The sequence below is a fragment of the Cryptotermes secundus genome, unplaced genomic scaffold (assembly GCF_002891405.2).
Source record: "Cryptotermes secundus unplaced genomic scaffold, Csec_1.0 scaffold775, whole genome shotgun sequence".
Lineage (NCBI taxonomy): Eukaryota > Metazoa > Arthropoda > Insecta > Blattodea > Kalotermitidae > Cryptotermes > Cryptotermes secundus.
In genome coordinates, this window is record NW_019721773.1 from 47059 (window position 1) to 56123 (window position 9065).

A 9065-nucleotide genomic window follows, 5' to 3' on the forward strand; every position below is an offset into this window, starting at 1 on the left:
GCCACATTCTGCGCTCAACCCTGCCCCCCCCCCCCCTGAATTGCAAGATACTCATTTTGGAAGAAGGGTAAGTTCTACAGTTACTATTGTTTTTGAAAGGAGACAGGATTAATTTCACACGACAGGGGGTCTCCTATTCTGATGTACACGGAGCCCGAAGGGCCGCAAAGGTAAACAGTAAGACAAAGAGAAGCGACCAGAAGCGAACTTAGAATTCAGATAGAAAGAGAGAAGTAACGGAAAACCTAAAGACAGAGACAGAAGAGCGGTGTAGGGAGGTTAGTCTACCTACAGGAGATGCTGTAGTAGATGCAACCGTTTGTACGGGCTCCCAACTACTATATATATAGCAGAAAAACGATCGATGAGCGGAGAATTCGCGAAAACCCGGTAGAAGCCGGCACTGCTCGTGATTGTGGCAGCGGCCTCTATAGCACATTAGTCTTGCAGGCGACCGGAGCTCAATAGTCAGTCCTTCCCTGGTCGCGGGACGGGCTGGCCTTTAATAGTTGTACCCTCCGTCCCCCGGGCCGACATCAGGCATCACCCCCACAGCCGTGACGACTGCTTCCGAGTGGGTGGTGTGGCAACCAACAGATGGAAGTCTGAGATCTGAACGTTGCGACAGTTGGAATTAACGCGATGCGACAATTCGTTTGTTTGTTTGTTTTAAGTAATTGGGTCATCCTAGTGTTGGATATGGAATTAACGTCAATTTCCCCCAGTACTGAAGGCTCCAGCATCTGGTAACCGTAACAGCATAAGTTTACGGGATGAAGTTCCTTTAGCGGCAAGCTAGAAGACACCTTCACCTACCGTGTGCAGTTCAAGTTGATGTGTTCTTAATGCGCTGTAACTGCATTGGTTAATCTAAATGTAAATAGGTGAACACAGCTGGAAACGTGTGTTAAAACGGTGACAAGGTTAATGGATACAATCATCATAGTGTTTTGTTCCTGCACACAGATCAAAAAGAACTTTTCACACTGTTCTCTGTGATCATTTCTAGTAAGAAAACATAAACTTTCTAGTAAAGAAAACAGTAATTCTAGAGCTTCTTTTTTGAGCAGATGTAGACTACATTTTTTTGAGCTACAAATATAAATGTGAGAAAAGCAAAACTAAAATAATACAATCATGTATTTTTATTTAACTGCTAGGTTTGTTCACTGTAAGTTTGTTATTTATGCGTCATATTTTTTAGATCTTATCTAAACTAAGATAAATAAAAGCAGCATAGATAATCGCTTTCATTATAAGATATAGAATATATATATATGAAATCTAACAAAAGAAGAACACCATAAGAAATATTTCTTTACACATCTATAGAATAGCGAGGATAATCATTGAAGACTGTTTAGGGCGCGCATTATTTGTTGCATTTTGATTATGCTGGATTCGAAATGAACGACTATTAACGTCAATAGCAGTGATCTGAATTTTTTAATATCTAAAAATTTGTAGGCTTTTAAATGATGTTACTGAAATTACCTCAAATAGAGGCAAATCATGAATTTCCGGTTTTCACCGCGTTAAAGTAGGCGCTAGAAAAAGAACAAAATATTATATTCCATTAGGTCAAGGTCAAATAGCCTTACGTATACACGTGTACACGGACGGTAGGACGATCAGTTCCGTAATATAGAACAATATTAACGATTTAGGTGTAAAAATGCATGGTTTTACTCATGTTTTTTTAATAACACGATGAATGTATCGATTAAATCCAATGAAATTAATAAAAACAGGTTTTTCTTATTCTGTTTAAAATTAACATTGGTTAAACCATTTTAGATCTGATTGAATGAAAATCAGAAGCCGTTCATTTACTTTCAAATTAAATAACTAGAATTTGTACATTTTCTAAAACAGCAATAAAAAGACAAATCCATACGAAAATTTCCAAAAACAATAATTAATCTACTGTTAAGTATTAATATTTATGAAATGACTTCATATCAATTTATAGTGGGGAAAATGAACATGTGTACAATTCTACAAGCAGTGACAAGTGACAGAATTATCTACGTATTAGCAGATAATGGATTATAGACTCATAAATCATTGCAGCCCATTCTGCACACGTGTAGCACGTATTGGGTGCCTCTTAACACTAACAGATGACCGAACTCAGTAATCAGTGGACGTGTTATGGAAGTTAACTTAAAGTTAAGAGTTTCATGACAGTATTTAAGTTCTCCAGGTTAGTTTCATCACGTTCATACTTCCTTCGCTGGGATTTTATGTTGTGATTTTCCAAGAAATGGCTTAGACAAAATACAGTTACCATGGTGATGACGTGGGTTAGACGTAACCAAAGTTGATTGTTAACAAGCGTGAACTGATCATCGTAGGAGAGGACAAGAACGAAGCTGCTGACAAAATTCGGTTACGTCACTTCCAGAAGGTGAGTAAAATAAACTCTTCCAATAAAGTGATATCACCTGTAGTTTAATTCAGTTGGGTTTTAGCTGCACAATTTCATGTACGGTACAAGCACGAATATAAGGACACACCATAGTTTCGCAATAAGAGAATTGAACAAAATTTGATTTTGATGGTTATAAATAAATAAATAAAAAGTATAATATTAAGAAGTAACAATTCCGCAATTTAATGTTGTAAATTATTATATGTATTTGAAAAATAACATTAGAATTAGTAATTAGAATTCCTCATAATTATCTTTGTATTTATTACTGAGGGCCAAAAAATAAGACGAAACCTCTTTTCTAAGCATCGGTATTTGAAAAAAAAACAACTTAGCCTTATATTATGCCACTAGCAGACTTAAGGTCATATCACATTTTTCGGGCTTGAAGAGCCTGTTTCGCAAAATATTCTCATACGTAGAAATAGTTTTTATTTAAGGAGCGGTATGTGTACGACACATATAATTAGCAATATAAATGAAATATTATCCGAAATAATTTTTTCAATTACATTAAACACATATTTGATCTAATTAATAACACTAAAAGAAAACTCCGTGGCTTGAGTCCGCAAGCGAACTATACCGACCGAGCGACCGCCGCTTGTCAGCGAAGTTAGTGCCAACTTTCACGGATAGAAGGTGTCACGTGGTCAGCGCAACGAATCCTCACGGCCGTTAATTTCGGTTTTCTAGACCGGAGCCGCTATTTCCTTGAAATAGCTCCTCAATTATCATCACGAGGCTGAGTGGATCCCGTTCCAGACCCACTACTTCTCAGAAAATCTGTTAACGCCGGAAATCGAACCCGGAACATCAGGATATGTAGCCAGGAACTCTGACCACTAGACCACATAGGCTGTCGGTGTACGACAAATGTAGTAAACAATATAAATGAAATATTATCCGACGTGTTTGCAATTATATTAAACATCATCATCATCATCATCAGTAATCTGTCAAGACGACAGGTCTCTTTCAAAACAATTCCTCCACTTCATGCGATCTAGAGCTTTCTCCTTCAAATGACAGTATCCTCTTCTGTCCCCAAGGTCATCCAGCATCTTCTTACGTCTTCTTCCTCGTCTTCTTGTCACTTCTATCCGCCCATCTATCTTTCCTTCGATAGCTTCTTTTAGAAGGCAGTTTCTGAATGAATGAATGAAATATAATTTAAATCAAATCTAATTCAGTTCCCATATATCCTTTAATTAATGAACCCTACTTATATACTCTTTTACCGTAGAAACAACATGAGGCAACTTAAGGTACCGGAATAGCTCAGTTGGTACACTGGCTTGGTTTCCGGCTAGACGATCAAGGAATCGACGGACAAAAGCTTTCGGTCTTCTTCAGAATGTGGAACCCACTTAGTTTCCTATCCAACTGAAGAAGAAGGCTCTTCTTCTGATGGTAAAGTGACCAGGTCATCTGCATCTAGTGCCGAGGTTAAGAATACGTGGAGCTATACCTCCACTCATCCAGGCGTCTTCATGGCGCCATGCTTTATTAAGTACAGGATAAATTTTAGCTTATATGTTAAAATCAATTCAGTTTATTACAAGTAAGCAAAAGTGAGTAAGACTAAAGAAGGTGCATATGTTCGCATGCAAATGACAGTAGCTTGTTCGAATTTCGGCAGTTCAGGAGTAAAGGTAAAGCTGACCCTATGTTTAAGTAATTAAGACGTATGGACGAGAGCACGTATAGTTCCGCCTTTCTTGACCCCGGAACTCGATGAAAGTGAGTGGACAGCTCCACGTTCCAGCCGCTTTACCGCACGGGAAAGAGCACCTGGTACACATAGGATAGGAGACTGGGTGAGCCCCAGAATCGGTGTAGACGCTACGGAGAACAGAAAAGTCTCATGCCCTGTCGATGATGGAACCCTGTCCGTGTATCCCATCGCTATACCCACTGAGCTCCATCGAAGAACGTAAAGAAGTAAGGTAAAGTTGTCCTTGTGGCCGCTCACGGTAGCCGAGCGGTCCAAGGCATGTACTGTCTTCGCTCTCTCGGAAGCCGGGATCGTGGGTTCGAATCCCACTCAGGGTATGGATGTTTGTGTGCGTTTTTCTGTGTTTGTCTTCAGGTAGAGGCCTTGCGACGAGCTGATCACCCGCCCAAGGAGTCCTACCGAATGTGTAAGATTTAGAAAAACCGAAGTGAACGGAGAAGTTCATGGAGGTAGGCCTAGGCCCACTGGGGCTGTAGTGCCGGGGGGGGGAAGTTGACCTTGTGCTTAATTAATTAGTTAATTACCCACGGCGACATGAAGATGTATGAAGGTGGGGAGGTCTAGCCTTACCATTCTTGACCACGGCATTAGGTAATGAGTTGTCAGCTTCACGTTTCAGCGGCTTTACCCCAATTGAAAAAGCCCCAATATCTACTGGATAGGAGTGCTGGGTGGAACCTAGAACTAGTCTGAGCGTTATGGAGGTCAGGAAAATTTATTTCCCTGCCGAGAATCGAACCCCGGGCGTCCAGCCCTTTACTACACCGACTGATCTCTCCCGACAATCCGTCGAAGAACATAATGAATAGAAATTTATAATAAAGACATTATGAAAGCCGCAGAAGTTGGGAATAGAGGCAAAATGGGGTATATTCACGGGGTTAAAGAAACTGAAAGTGTCCTCCCTTCAGCGTATGTCCGACAGCGTCGGGGACAGCACCGCCAGGTGTAGTACGAGTCTCCAATTAATCTCAAGAATCATGTGCGTAATTTATATTAATGAGCTTCCGTTTAAGTCTGCCTGAGAGTGCGTGCTATGCAGCACAAGGCAGAGATGTGTTTAGAGAAAATTATTATTAAAAGAATTCTCCGTTGGTAAGGCATATTTTAGAGTTTCGAATCTGCAGAAGAGGAACCAGCGTTATTATTCAGTCATCTGTTCACTCTGGTTTCTCGCTTGCGGATTTCTCTATCCTGAAGATGGAGGCGATACATTCCTCCGAAACGTCGGTTGAAAGAAGATCTAAACGGCGCTACATCCCAGAAGACGGTATTCCTAATATTTTTACTTACCACATGCGATTAGTCAAGATTATGAGTGAAATTGTTAAATAATAAGTTCTGGGAAGAATTAATCGCCTACTTATTAGAACCACTTTGCACGGATCCCACTGTCCCTGTGCTTAATCAAGCTCCACGCCATGAGGACGTATGGGAGACTGGAGGTATAGCCCCATAATTCTTAACCTCAGAACTGGATGGAAGTAAGTAATCATCTTCACTACCCGGCCGCCTTACCCCGAGAAACGGGTTCCCAGTACCCACTGGATGGTAGGGTAAGGTAAAATTATCCCTGTGCTTAACTAATCAAGCGCTGCGGCCTCCGTAGCCTAGGGGTAACGTTCCGACCTCATGACTCAAGGTACACGGCGGAGGTCGTGGAATTTTTAAGGGCGGAAAAATTCAGGGAACAAGTCCTCCGGGAGGGACTTTAAGCCGTGGGTCCCGTTTCGTAGATTTACGGCATGTAAAAGATCCTCATGTCTCTAGGAGACCTCTGAGCAAAATTAGGTAAAAAGTTTCCCGCCCAAATAGTTTCCAATGCCTCCGGTAAATGGGGAAGTATCAGGTACCACTGCCAGTAGAGGGGCCGCACTCGTTGGCTGAACGGGGCTGATAGCGAGCACCAGTACCGAAAGGGTATGGCGACTGGGACGTACAATAGATCAACAACTGGTCGCGGTGCATGGGCAAACACACCCCCTCCAATAATGAATGAATGAATCAATCAAGCGCTGCGCCATGAAGGCGTATGTGGGAGTGAATGTTTAGATTCATATTCCTTGACCTCGACACTTGCTAGAGGTGAGTGATCAGCTTCAAGCCACGGTCACTTTACCCCCGAGGATAGAGCCCCAGGTATCCATTGGATAAGAGGTTGGGTGGACCCTAGAACCGGTCTGAACGATTTACTTATTTACTTACTTACTCATGGAGCTGAGCCCTTCTGGAGGAGACGCCAATTCTGCAGCTACTCAAGAATTTCCCAGAATTTTATGGAAACCCGAAGGTTCATCACCGTGTTTACAAGAGCCCTTCACAGGTCCCTCTCCTGAGCCAGATCAATCCAATCCACACCATTCCATCCTATCTCTCTAAGATCCCTTCTAATATTGTCCATCTATCTACGCCTTGGTCTTCCCTGTGGTCTCTTTCCTTCTGGCTTTTCCACCAATATTCTATACACATTCCTCGTCTCCCCCATTCGTGCTACATGACCTGCCCACCTCATCCTCCTTGACTTGATCATTCTAATTGTACTTGGAGAAGAGTACAAGTTATGAAGCTCCTCATTATGCAGTTTTCTCCAACCTCCTGTCACTTAATTTTTCTTCGGTCCTAATATTCACCTCAACATCCTGTTCTAAAACACCCTCAGTCTATGTTCCTCCCTTAATGTCAGAGACCAAGTTTCATACCCATACAGAACCACAGGCAAAATTATAATTTTGTATATTCTAATTTTTATGTTTTTGGACAACAGACGAGAAGACAAAAGGTTCTGGACTGAATGGTAGCAAGCATTACCCGAGTTCAATCGCCTCTTAACTTCTTCCTGTACCAAGTTTCGATCTGTTATCGTTGTTCCCAAATATCTGAACTGTGCCACATTTTCAAAACATCTGTTTCCTATCTTTATGTCATGATTTTTCCCTGCATTTTGGTGACGAGACAGTAACATATAGTCTAAACGATTTGGAGAAGAAAAAATTCTTTACTCTGCTGCGACCTGAATTCCCACTCTTCAGTCGTCGAGACCGTAGCCGGTCGTTGTACCGAATAAGCTGTCCCAGCTCCTACCCACTGGATAAGAAAATTTAAAAACAAATAATTTAATTTTAAAATATTTCAGCCCGATATAATCATCAATTTAAATCCTCTTCACTGCTGTGAGGTATTTAATTCGGTTTACGAATAAGTCGTCAAAAATGCGTTTCCTCTTGAAATAAAGCAACACAATTCTGCGTAAAGGATAATATTAAAAAGTTCACGATTTTTGCTTTTATTCGGGGGAAATTTTCTTTGTTTTTCTTCCATTCGTCGCTTTTTCCTTGCATATTTTAAACATAAGAAATTAAAGAAAGCCAACTTGATAACTGTGCCTCTTTCTGTGGGTGATATTACTACTTTTGTCTTTTGCTAAGGAACGAAGAATGTTAACATATTTCTCTTGCTCATTAGGTCACCGACTGTGTTGTATGAAGCTCGTTTCGCACAGAATCTGTAATATTGGACTCCTGCTGTCGCTAGATGCCAGACATTTGTACCGTACGATGTTCTTCCGGTATTAAAACAGTGTTTCTTCCGTGTTATACGAAATGTATAATGCATAAACATAACGCAACGACGTTTTATTTCTCATACCCTTTATCTTATTACTGTCATGTCCTTGTTCTCTTTATCAGTACGCTCGGGAACAAGAAAGGCTGAAATCTGCTTATCTTCAATCTAGTTTCACGAAAACAGTTCAACAACTACGAAAAAGGTAAAATGTTAAATTCTTTTTATGACAAGACAAATATTTATATCGCAATGTGTATATTATATAAAGCAACTTTATACTGAACAAAGGCTTTATGCGACGATTGGCCGAGATCTGACCAATCCAAATCCTTTAATCTATTTTTGAAAACATATACGAAACTCTATTTTAACAAAAAATGAGTTTAAAAACATATATTATATAAGTTTATACAATCATTTTTTTTCGCCTCATGATAACCGGAGCCGGGGTAGCGTAGTCGGTATAGCGACTGGCTACTGGCTGGACGACTAAAGGGTCGGAGTTCGAGTCCCAATATGGTCAATAATTTCCTTTCTTCCACAGCGTCCAGACTGCCTCTGGGGACACCCAACCTCCTATCCAATGGTAATTTGGGGCTTTTCCCCCGAGGGTAAAGCGACAGGGACGTGAAGCTGACCACTCACCTACAGCTAGTGCCGAAATCAAGAAAATGTGGATCTATACATCCACTCCCCCCTACGCCTTCATGGCGCAGTGCTTAATTCGTTGAGCACAGACACAACTTCAGCTTTTTCTACCTTCACCTTATAAAATTCTCGTGTGGTCGAAATATGTAGGGAGAAAATTAATGGATAACTGCAAGTTTTTATTACACGCTTGTGAGGCGGTTGCTATTATACAGAGTGTCCCAGGAGGAATGGACCAAACTTCGGGAGGGTGTTCCTTATGTTAAAGTATGCCGATACAACCCAAAACACCTATGTCCAAAGTTGAACGGTTACGGAGATAATGGCCAGAGAAGTGTCAAACTTTGACCGGTGTTACACACTTGTTGATTACAAAATACATATTAAAACTGGCAGGAATATGTGGATTCTGTAATGTTAATAATGTACGTAACATCAAACTAACTTGTGAGTGACGGAAAGCCATAAAATTGAAGTACGAAATACTCGCTCGCCATGTCATAATTGTCCTTAGGGTTTCCAAGCACTATACATGACACATGACTGGCAAGCGATGACGTAATATGGCTGCGCTATAACCCGACCACATAACTGTAAACGTACATTCACAGGAAATCTCTTTTGGAATTTCGTTTCCATTATCTCATGTGGATTGTTATGGAACCACATATGCACATTTCG

The 9065-nt window shown here is 40.9% G+C and overlaps 1 protein-coding gene across 1 annotated transcript in view; it reads left to right on the forward strand.

The window, feature by feature from the left end:
• The first annotated feature begins 506 nt into the window (after positions 1-506).
• The window catches only part of LOC111875776, a 265014-nt gene continuing 256455 nt past the window's right edge, over positions 507-9065 (forward strand). The window contains exons 1-2 of the mRNA XM_023872290.2: positions 507-1008; positions 1973-2410. The gene's annotated coding sequence lies outside the window, so the exon portion shown is untranslated. The remainder of the gene's footprint in view (positions 1009-1972; positions 2411-9065) is intronic.